At 44.8% G+C, this 10,424-nt stretch overlaps 1 protein-coding gene across 2 annotated transcripts in view; it reads left to right on the forward strand.

Moving 5' to 3' along the window:
• Nucleotides 1–10,424, forward strand: part of KIAA1324L (KIAA1324 like) — a 65,032-nt gene that overhangs the window by 11,421 nt on the left and 43,187 nt on the right. Inside the window, exon 2 of one of the 2 annotated variants that reach the window (XM_031061332.1) lies at nt 5,374–5,494. The gene's annotated coding sequence lies outside the window, so the exon portion shown is untranslated. The remainder of the gene's footprint in view (nt 1–5,373; nt 5,495–10,424) is intronic. The other variant, XM_005426291.2, reaches the window with a different exon arrangement.

A 10,424-nucleotide genomic window follows, 5' to 3' on the forward strand; every position in this document is an offset into this window, starting at 1 on the left:
GAGCAAGCTGTTAAATTGCAGGAGCCTTTTGCTATCGTGTTCCATAATAGATATGGCAAATGCTCTTTGCTCCTGGGCTTCATCCAGTGTTTCCTGCCCAGTCTGAGGGTTCAGTGCATTGGGAACTGGTTGTAAGAGTTTGTGCCCTCTCTGTTCTTTGTTTCTAATTAAGTGGAAGGAGTGCAAGGCATCTCCTGTCTATATGAAAGGCAGGAATGAAGAAATTGGTGCAGAAAAATAGGAAGGGCACTGAAGAGGTATTGCTCTTGGTCATGGAGAAAGCTCATTGCTACAGAGGTTATCTGGAAGAAAGGTCTCCAGCCAGTGGAGAAGAAAACAATACCTGTAGAGTTTCAGAAGTGCCCTGAAATAGGCTTTTATTTTAAGACAGAGGATCTGTGCCCTGGAAATGCCTGTGTCAGTCAACTCTTGTGGAGGACTGTGAGATGTCTAGCTCAGATGCAGAGGTCTGGAAACACCTAACATCACATGCACTGGGCTTGGGGGAGGGAGGAGCTGGGCACGGAGGGACACTTGGTGCTTAAAGTGAAGCCAGGAATTGTATGAGATGGGGGCAGTGGGGCTGCAGGGTGGCACACACCTTGCTGAAGTGTTGCTCAGGCAGCTCCTGTGGGCTGGCAGCTGGGGAAGGGCTGCAGGGCAGGAGGTGTGGGTGCCCCAGGGAGCCAGGAGGTCTCTGCTGGAGCTCTCACAGGGTGGGTGCAGGGATGCCAGGCCCACACCATCGATCCCATATTGATGGGACTTTGAGCAGAGGATGCTGGAAACATTCTGTCCTGTTTTCCTCCCCCTGGCAGGGCTGTGACCAGTGCACCACCTCTTTGATGTCATGTGCATGCACAAGGACTTCTTTTTCATGCAGGGTGTCCTTCCAAGAGAGCATGTGTAGGTCAGAGAGTTTCTCATTACAGCTTTGCATGGTACTGCTTGATGTGATTGCACTAATTCTCCAAGAACAATAAAGCAAAATTCAGCACAGGGTAAAGCAAATGCAGGTGCCTATTTTTGGTAGCATTTTTCAGGTTACTATTAACCTTTCATTTGAAATGTAATGCTGAGGACTACACATTGATCCTGAGCGGTTTCTTGGAACTGCATCAATTTTCCACTTAGAAAATTGCATTTTTCCAAGTTTAACCCTATGTGGGATGTTGTTAATTTTTTCCTGAGAGACACTTTGCAATGGAAACTTCATCTTTGAGTCTGAAATTCAAACTGGTTTTGCCAAACCCTAGGAATTATGATCAATAAAATAGGAAATGCTATATAGGAAATTATAGTTGAACTGGAATTTAGAAGATGAAGGCCAAGTGTAGAACAGGAATAAAACAGAGGCAGAATTACAGTTAAAATTAAAACAGGCCTGTGGCCAAATGTAAAGATACTGTATGAGTGGATGATAGTGGGAAAAATATTGAAAGCAAAGCCAGAGTAGTAGCTGGCAACAGATAACATCTGGCAATGGATTTGCTGTGAAATTCACTTCAGGGAACTGGTGGGTGAAGAAATTTTTCTGTCATGGGGTTAGAAGTAGACAATCTTTAATGTTCCTTTCAATACAAGCCATTCTATGATTCTGTGAGGAAATCCCAACATAATGGCATTTTTTCCATGAGAAACAAAGGTCTTGTAAGTGTCCCAGCTTACAACACCTTTGTTTCTCATGGAAAAATGGTGCTGTGGTGGCTCCATGGTCAGCCTTCTATATTTGGGAGCTCAAATTCCTGAGGCAGATTAGAAGCTCTGAGCCCTGTGAGCAGCATTAAAGGGCAATTCCCACTAAACATTCCTGCAAACACTGTGTGTGATGGAAGCTGTGGGTGCTGCAGCTCACAGGGATGGACCTGAGCTGTGCTGGGGGCTGAGGCCATCACCATGGCTGCTGAAGCAGTTGGAGGTGCTGGATCATGCAGCTGAACCAGGGGCTCCTGCAGTCACATTCACCCACTGTGAGGAGCCAGGCTGGTGAATTTAAAGCTGAAGTTGTGAGCTGCTGCCCTGCCTGTGCTGCAGCACAAATGTATTCTGGTTATTAAAGATGGATACAGCTGGGCCTCAGTGCTTGTTTCATGGAATCACTGAATGGTTTGTGCTGGGAAGGGACCTTAAAGATCTCATGCCAAACCCTGTGTCATGGGCAGGGACACCTTCCACTAGCCCAGGCTGCTCAAAGCCCCATCCAGCCTGGCCTCAAACACTTCCATGGATGAGGTATCTACAGTTTCTCTGGGCAATTTTTTTGCAGATTCTTTGCAGGAAGGCTGGAACTAGATGATCTTTAATGTTCCAACCTAGACCATTCTGTGGTTCTCTGATTTTGAGAGAGAAGCATTGGTAGCTGGCAGAGATTTTTGGAGCTATGCATGTGTGCACAACCAAAGGCAAAAGTGAATTTTAAGAGTCCTCATACAGTCATTTATCAGATAAATGCCATGTCCGTAGAGGTGTTTTCAGACACAAAGCTGAGTTGAAAGTCAGATAGAAAACAAGCAAATAAAAAACCCCACCCCAACCACTCTTCCACAAGGGATCTGAGCACATTACAGGGACAAGTAATGGAAAGAGACCACACAGAACTCTTGTTCTGCTGTACAAACCTTTTGAGTCCTGTGGCTCCTCTGTGGACACAGCTACACCCAGGGATGGGGTGATGAGAGGGAATGATATGTATTGGGTCCATCTCTCCAGGAGCCTCACCTGACTGGTTCAAGCGGGAGAGTTTTCCATGGAGGGATGAAAACTTAACTTATCTGCCTGAACATGGAAGGAGAGCAGATGCCTTTTATTCTTTATAATTTTTGTTAGTCTCCTGAATTTTGAATCCCTGTTGATAGTTGACAGTTATCCAGTCATTAGAGGGGATGTTTCTGTGCTGCATGATGTATCCCTCACAGCTGCCCCTAACTTTTGGGATCTGCTTTGGCTGCAGAGGGATTGCATTGCTGGCTCAATGTCACTGAAGTATGCTTTGAGGGGGTGGCTACCAGAGCAGCCTGGATTGTTGACACCAAACTGCTCACTGTAATTTTTTTAAAATCTGATATTAAATAGAAAATGGATCTGGAAATAAGTCAGAGTCAGAGTACTTCAATATCCTTTTCTTTGCTTCACTCCAGTCTTGCATATTTAATTTAATAGATACATTTTTTTCTTATGTCATATGAACTAGGAGATGAATCTAATACATTTGTGTATTCTGCTTGCCTTATGGCAGATTTTATACTGAGATGATTCAGGAATATTTTTTTAAAGTATTCCTGAAAGATTGCATAATGTGATGAAAGGGGGAAAATGCATATTATAATTGAGTATATTTGTAGAGCTGGCAGTGTGTTTTATCACATTTCCTGTGTTGGTATGGGTTTGGTTTTTTTGAGACAAATAGTTTTCCTTTCCACTGTGCTGCGAGTTAGGATTCTAAACCATTGATTGAGCTACAAAGATAATTATTCAGCCATGAAAATATTAATTCCAGAGAAATCAGGTTATTATTTGCACCTGGATGCAAAATAGCAAAGGCTTTAATGATGTTTAGGTAGAACTTTAGTAACATCTGAATATCTCTGGAGAGCTATGGTAACAGTAGGAGAAGTATTAAACTCAGTATTGTTTGCTTTTCTGCAAGTAAATGAGGAGAATTGCAAGTCTTCTCCATGTGAGTCAGCTGAATATTTGCAGGAATTAACCAATCTGTATCAGAGCCAGCCTGGATCCACTCTTATCCACCGGCTCCCCCTTCTTCTGCTCCATTATGTACCATGTCAGTTGCAAGGAAAGGAACAGGAGAAGATTGCCCCCAAAATAATCCCTGTGTGCACAGAGTAGCTCCTCCTAGGGCAGTGGGATTAGGGCCTGCAGTCATGGCAGGAAGGCAGATTTCTGCTGCCCCTTGGGTGGGGATTGCTGCAGTCAGAATGAGCTGCAGCAGCTGGAGAGCTCTTGCTGAAGAGCTCTGTGTCTGCAGCCCAAAGCTCTTGTGCCTTGGGCTGCAGACACAGCCACTGCCTCCCCTGCTTGGCTCATGGCCAGTCCTGCCTGGAAAAGACAGATAAATTGAAAGGAGCCCACCAGACTTTATGGATCACCACACCAGGCTGCCCCAAAGCTTCTCAAACATCGAGCCTGTGGCTAAATTTTCCTCATTACCATGCTTTTTGGCGGTGCTTTCATGGGCCAGGAAGGGATGTGCAGTGCTGGAGGTGGGGTTCCCCTGAGGAAATGGAGAAGACTCCATCCAAATTAAGTGGCTAGCTTTCCTCTGTAGCCAGTGGGGAGAAAGAAGTGTTTCTAGGGTGTGTTATCTCCTTGTCCCCTCTGCAACAGGTGTCTAAAATAGGCATATGAATTCAAATTTGGTACATCTTTCAAATTTGCCCTGAACCAGGACAAATACCAATATTTTACCTTGATTAACTGCAGAGAGAGCTGGAGGTGGCTTTGCCCATATGAAACCACCTTATGGAGCTTGCCAGGGTGTGTTATTTGAACATGGGTCTGTTCCCTCTAAAGAAGGTTATTCACCATTTCTGCCAGCTCCACCCAAACTGGTTGAAAAATGAGATGTTGCTGGGGTTTATTTTAATCACAAACTTCTGGGCTATGGATTTGAAAACAGAGCTATAAACACGAAACTAAGAATGTCATTAAATGTGAGTCTAGATTATATGTGGGATCTGAATCAATACTATTAATAAGACAAATAGCTAATATTCTTTCCTAGCTAATGCTGGGAAGTTTCTTACTCTATTTCACTGAGTCTGCCCAGGGCTTGTCTCAGCCCCACAGACCATGGGACTGATCTCCCACCACACCACAATTCTGCCTTGAGGTGCTCCTCAGAGCTGACCCTGGATGACATTTTCAGGTATCCCAATACTGGGTTTATCTGCCCTAATTTGCCTGGCATTCCTCTGAAAGTGACAAAGAGGGAAAGGCTCTTGCAGGAGGAATCATTCCCATATCTGGAATCCCAGCCTATCATGGGATGACTTGTGCTCAAGTGTGGCTTGCTCCATTGATCAAAGAGGAAGCCTCCTTGGCTGCTGTAGATCAGGTACTGTGATGGACAGAAATTTTCCATCAATCCTGCTCTAAGAGACTGGGAAAAAATTCCAGTGGAATCTGCCTCCTGTCTATCAAGTGCTTTTGCAAATCCCACCTTCTGCCCCAGCAGTGGGAGCCGCGCTTGCTCTGTGATGAGACACGGCAATCACCAAAGCTGCACAGTGTGTTCCACACCAGCCACTTCCTCTCTGGTTTAATTACAACTGATCTTGCTAATCCCAGCCTTGATTAATGAGCTTAATATGCAAATGTTATGATGAAACTGAAACTCTTTGTAATTGCTTGCAGACAGATTACCACTTCGAGTACACGGAGTGCGACAGCAGTGGCTCCAGGTGGAGGGTGGCTGTCCCCAACCCGGCCGTGGAGTGCTCTGGACTACCTGACCCCGTGAGAGGGAAGGAATGCAGTATGTTGTGACTTTTAATTTTACAGACTGTTACTGCCTTTTTGTGCTAGTTACATTTGTAGGGCTGATGTCACTGATGTCCCAAGTTTCCCTGAGTTGTCCTTCCCCTCCAGCCCAGCTTTCTGTCTGCTGGAGATGTGGAGCAGGGATTGTCTGTGCAGTGTATCCATGAAAGGCACTGTCTGCTGCAGGTACCCTTTTATGCAGATTCACAGACACATCTCTGAGAGCACCCCCTGAAGAGCTGTGCTTGCTTGTCTGGAGCTGCCCTGCTCTCCAGTTCTGGAGCTCTCTAGTCATTTACAGCTGTATTGGCCAAAATGGGGACCACCAGTGGTCAAACTATATTTGCATATTGTCCACATTCTCATTATTTCCATTATTTAGCTAATTCAAAAGCTGAATGCATAAGGAATGCTAAATATCTTATTTGCCTGAGTTATTTTTATGATGAAGCTCCTGCATTTTATTTATTTATGCATTTATTTTTTAATAATTTGGAGTGTTTTCATATCACTTGGTTCTGCATTTTTTTATGTTGAAACACTTCTTTGCATCTGGGGAATATAAACAAACTGCTGCTCTGCAAACACAGCCCTCACTGTTTCATAACTCCCCGGTCTGAATGCTCTTTCCCATCACACTTCCTTGCTCCAGCAATTCTCTCCACGAAAGATCCTGGCAGTAATTTATACCAGGGGGTATAAATTATTGTATCTGACAAACAGGATGAACAATGGCTATGTCTTTTCAGTTCTATTGCAGCAGGTGTCAGATTTACTCACTTCTGACTCTGCTCCTCTAAAGGTTTATTTTCATTTCTCTATGTTCCAGTGTGAGGTACATAAATGTTTTCTGTAGCAGTGTGGATCACTGGAAGGTTTCTGACTGCTTGCAAGCATCATTTGAGAATGTGTCATTCCTGGTATTTGGATTTCGTTTCCAGGGTTTTAAATGTGGAGTCTCTGTATATCCTTAGGATGGGCCTTTTGAATTACAGAAATATAGACCTGAGAAGCACCTCAGGTGATCCCATAATTCACCCTCCAGCCCAAATAGCTGTAGTAGAAATGACTGTCATTCATGGCTGATATTTGGCTGGACTGTTTTCAGGCACCTCTTGTGATGAAGAGCCCAGAAGCTCTCCAGATATTTGCTCATATATTTACTTCTTTTCATTTTCCCTCCTGTTAAAGATTTTTCTGCCGTTGAATCTCCCTTGTTATACTTCAAACCTATCACTTTTTGCTGCCTGCACTATAAAGGAGCTGATAGTTTTATTTCTTCTGCTGCGCAACCACTTTTGGTGTACCCTGGAGGACATAGGTATAACTTTTTTTTGTGACATACATTATTTCTTCTTATATCTTGTGATAAATGGTTTAAGTCCAGCAACATTACACTATCCTCAACTTTCTGCTACAGATTTTGACAAATGGTTCACTTCCCTCTTCATCTTCTATTATTTGTGCCGGTTTCTGGTCTTAAATCAATTTTCCAATGAGAATTCAGCTGGTTTATAACAATAGATGAATCTGGCTTTTCAATATCTGGCCCCTGCTAGACAAGGTGAAAACTTTCCCCAGGAGGTGGGCTCTGATATTATACACCAAAATACAGGATTCTGTTAAATATACTGGAAAACTCATCTCCTTCTTGTAGTGTTGCTGTTAAATCCCATGGCAATTCAGCTGGTTTGAGAAGCAATCAAATATTTGACTTTTTTACTGAACCCCTCAGATCCCATCTCCCTGGGCTCTTGGAGTTGTATCTTTTTTTCTGTGTGTAGTAAATTAAGTGGCAGCAGGAGCTGTCTGGCTATGTTCTGATGGCAAAAGTAATTTTAGGTTTTCTCATCTCTTAGTCTTTCACCTTTTGCTTAAAGAACAACCAATCTTTCAGCCTGAAAACATGAATCTGTCAACAGCAGTCAGTCACTGTGGGAATGTGTGGGGAACACCTTTCACATTCAGCTTGGTTAACGTAGTGATTTTTGCTGTAAAATATTTTGACCAGCAGAGAGTTTGGCTGACAGTCCATTCTCTAGTGGGTGAGACAAACTGGGAGAGGCAGCTTTTGGAAAGTGACTGCCCCACAAATCTCTGGAGTTTGCCTGTGGGGTTCTGTTGCTGATGATGAGTTGTGTTGAAAATGCCGACAGATATCTCCTTGTCATATTCTCTAAGCTGGTGGTTTCTGTCTCATCTGACAATGCAGCAGCTGTACTGAGGAAATCTTACACTAAAAGCATTAATTTCTACAGCTTAAGGAGAACAAAAGGTTCTGTATCTGAGGCTTCTACAAGTGGTGTTCTTTGTGGATTGTGTGCAGAGTGAGATTTGTGCTGCAGGCTTGGCCAGGGTTTGCACAAAACTCACATTAATGGCTCCTTGAGATTCTTTCCTTCTCTCAGGCCTGGTGCTATTTTATCCCAAGGTCTATCAAGAAATGCCAGAACTATGCCATATCCTCTGAGATGAGTCTTTCTGGACATTGTACAAATTTATTCTGATTCTCCTGCATCTCACAGGTCCTACCCTATGCCAGGGCATAGGAACTGGGGCTCATTCTGGCATTTGGCAGAATCCTGGAGTCCCCTTGGGTTTCTCTTTGGTCCTTCAACCTGCAGAATCAGGGCCTATAGTAAAGTCACTCTGGGTAGGACAATTTCCAGCTTCTAGTTTCCCCCTTCCAGAGGTCTGCTATCTTCAGAAGTTTTGTTCAACATCTATTAGTCCTGAGATATCCTGTGGCCAACTATGTCTCTGCCTTTAAGAGAGAGTTGCACTTGTATAGCAGTTGCAGTTGTGAAGCAGCATGAGTTCTTAGGGCTTTTTTTTATTGTTTCCTTGAGGTTGGTAGAGCCCTCAGTGGACACAATGGTATGAGGGAATCTGTATAAGAAAGTGATTTTTTTTGGGAACACATCTGCCATCACTGCTGACTTCACAATGTTTGCAGTTGTTTCCATCTACTCAGAAATGCTGCTGCTTGAGAATATCCTCCACTGATCTTTACTGCTCCCTGAAAAGAGAAGTGATGTGCAGGCTGTCATTAATTTTGAATCCTGAGAATACTGTGCCAACCTCTCCTGCTTCCAAATGCTCAGCAGTCGCTCTCTTTAAATTGTGCCTGAACTAGAAATTTGAAAGATGGCATAACAATATGTTAAATGTCTCCTGCTTTGTAAATACGTCTAGACTGTGGCCTCCAGTGGAGTGGAAAGACACTTGAGATTGCTAAAAATGTGTTAGCTCAGGTGCTTCCCATATCTGGAGCAATTGGACTGTGGCATCAGAGCTCAGTGGGTGTCCTGAGATGTGCTCGTGTTCAGGATGTTGTGTTTTACTGCTTCTCATTTGAATGAAACCATTTAAAATTAGCTTGGGTGTCTCTGTGCTCTGCTGCATTTTGAAGCACACAGTGACCTGCAAATCACAGCTGACTGTGTCCTGCTGAGCACAGCCTCAACATTCCCTGAAGCTGCTGTAGGCTCCAAAACCTGCCAGGATTCTGCCCTGGTTTTGGAGTCTTCAGAAACTTCATCACCACAGCTTACCTGCAGAGCAGACGGTGTCCTCAGCAGACAGGGCTGTCATATTTTGACTGCTTTGTGCCCTGGTTACTAGGAGAAGGATTTTTATGCTTTTTTCTTTCCATGAGCACAGAGCAGCACAATGATCCACCTGCCCCTCCTGCTGCCCTCCTGCCCTCCACACCTCTCCCATGTAGGTGGGGAGGAAGGAGGAGGCTCACATGAGAGATTTTTGTGGTGCTGTAGGAAGTCCTGCTAAGCAGTGACCCAGATATGTGAGGGAAGCTGCAGTAGCAGCTCTGCAGTTACAACTGTTCTGTATTTCAATCCCCTCTATTTTTTTCTGTTCTCCTTGCTCTGTGGGGCTGCAGTCATCACCACTTTCAGACCCTGCAGCCTGTGTTTTCCCATCCAGCGTGGTGTGGTACCTCTGTGGGGCTGGCCACAGCTGTGTCACCTGTGTCGTGGCCATACCAGACTGCTTGGGCACCTCTCTCAGGTTTCTGTTTGTTCAGAGCTGAGTTACATTTTGGATGCTGCCACATCATGGTTGCAAGGGTTCCTGTGAAGAGATGCATTAAAAGTCCAGGAAGATTTTGGCCGGGGAAAAGGTAATATTTATTACTCCTAGAGCTATTCTGGCTCTCCTCTGCTTCCCATTTAAGGTATCCCCTCTGGGCATCTTCCCAATACTGTTCTGGAGGTCGGGTACATAGAGGGAGGTGGGAGTGGCAGACAGAGATCCTCCTTCAGCACAATCCAGACCTCTGAATCACTCCTGACAGTTGGGAATGTGCTTTACTAATTTGGTCTCCTTCATTTTTAATTACCACAGATCTCCCTCTGATCCCTTCATGAGTGTGATAGCAGGAAGGGAGTTTAGCTGATAAGGATCACTGCCACCAGGGCAGTTGCTTGGCTTTTAAAATGGAAAATATTGATTGCAGTCCCCAGGAGCAGCTTCCTTTAGGGCTAAGCCCTTTCCTGCACCCCCTTATGGCTGGGATCTCTGGGAGCCCTTTGTTTTGGTGTGGGGCTGTAGGTGGTGTTTAATGGGGACTTTTTGGGATTTGGCAGTGGGAGCAGCACTTGGCATGGTGCTCCTGCTGACGCTGCCCTGCAGTCTGTTCTTGTGGCCACCACAGGGCTCTTCTGCCAGCCTGACCATATGCTGCATGTTTTACACTCCAGAGTCTGAATTTGGAGCTAGCTTCCTTCCTTCCTTCCTTCCTTCCTTCCTTCCTTCCTTCCTTCCTTCCTTCCTTCCTTCCTTCCTTCCTTCCTTCCTTCCTTCCTTCCTTCCTTCCTTCCTTCCCCGCCACTTCCTTCCGCCACTTCCTTCCGCCACTTCCTTCCGCCACTTCCTTCCGCCACTTCCTTCCGCCACTTCCTTCC

Source organism: Geospiza fortis, unplaced genomic scaffold, assembly GCF_000277835.1.
Source record: "Geospiza fortis unplaced genomic scaffold, GeoFor_1.0 scaffold428, whole genome shotgun sequence".
Classification (NCBI taxonomy): Eukaryota; Metazoa; Chordata; class Aves; order Passeriformes; family Thraupidae; genus Geospiza; species Geospiza fortis.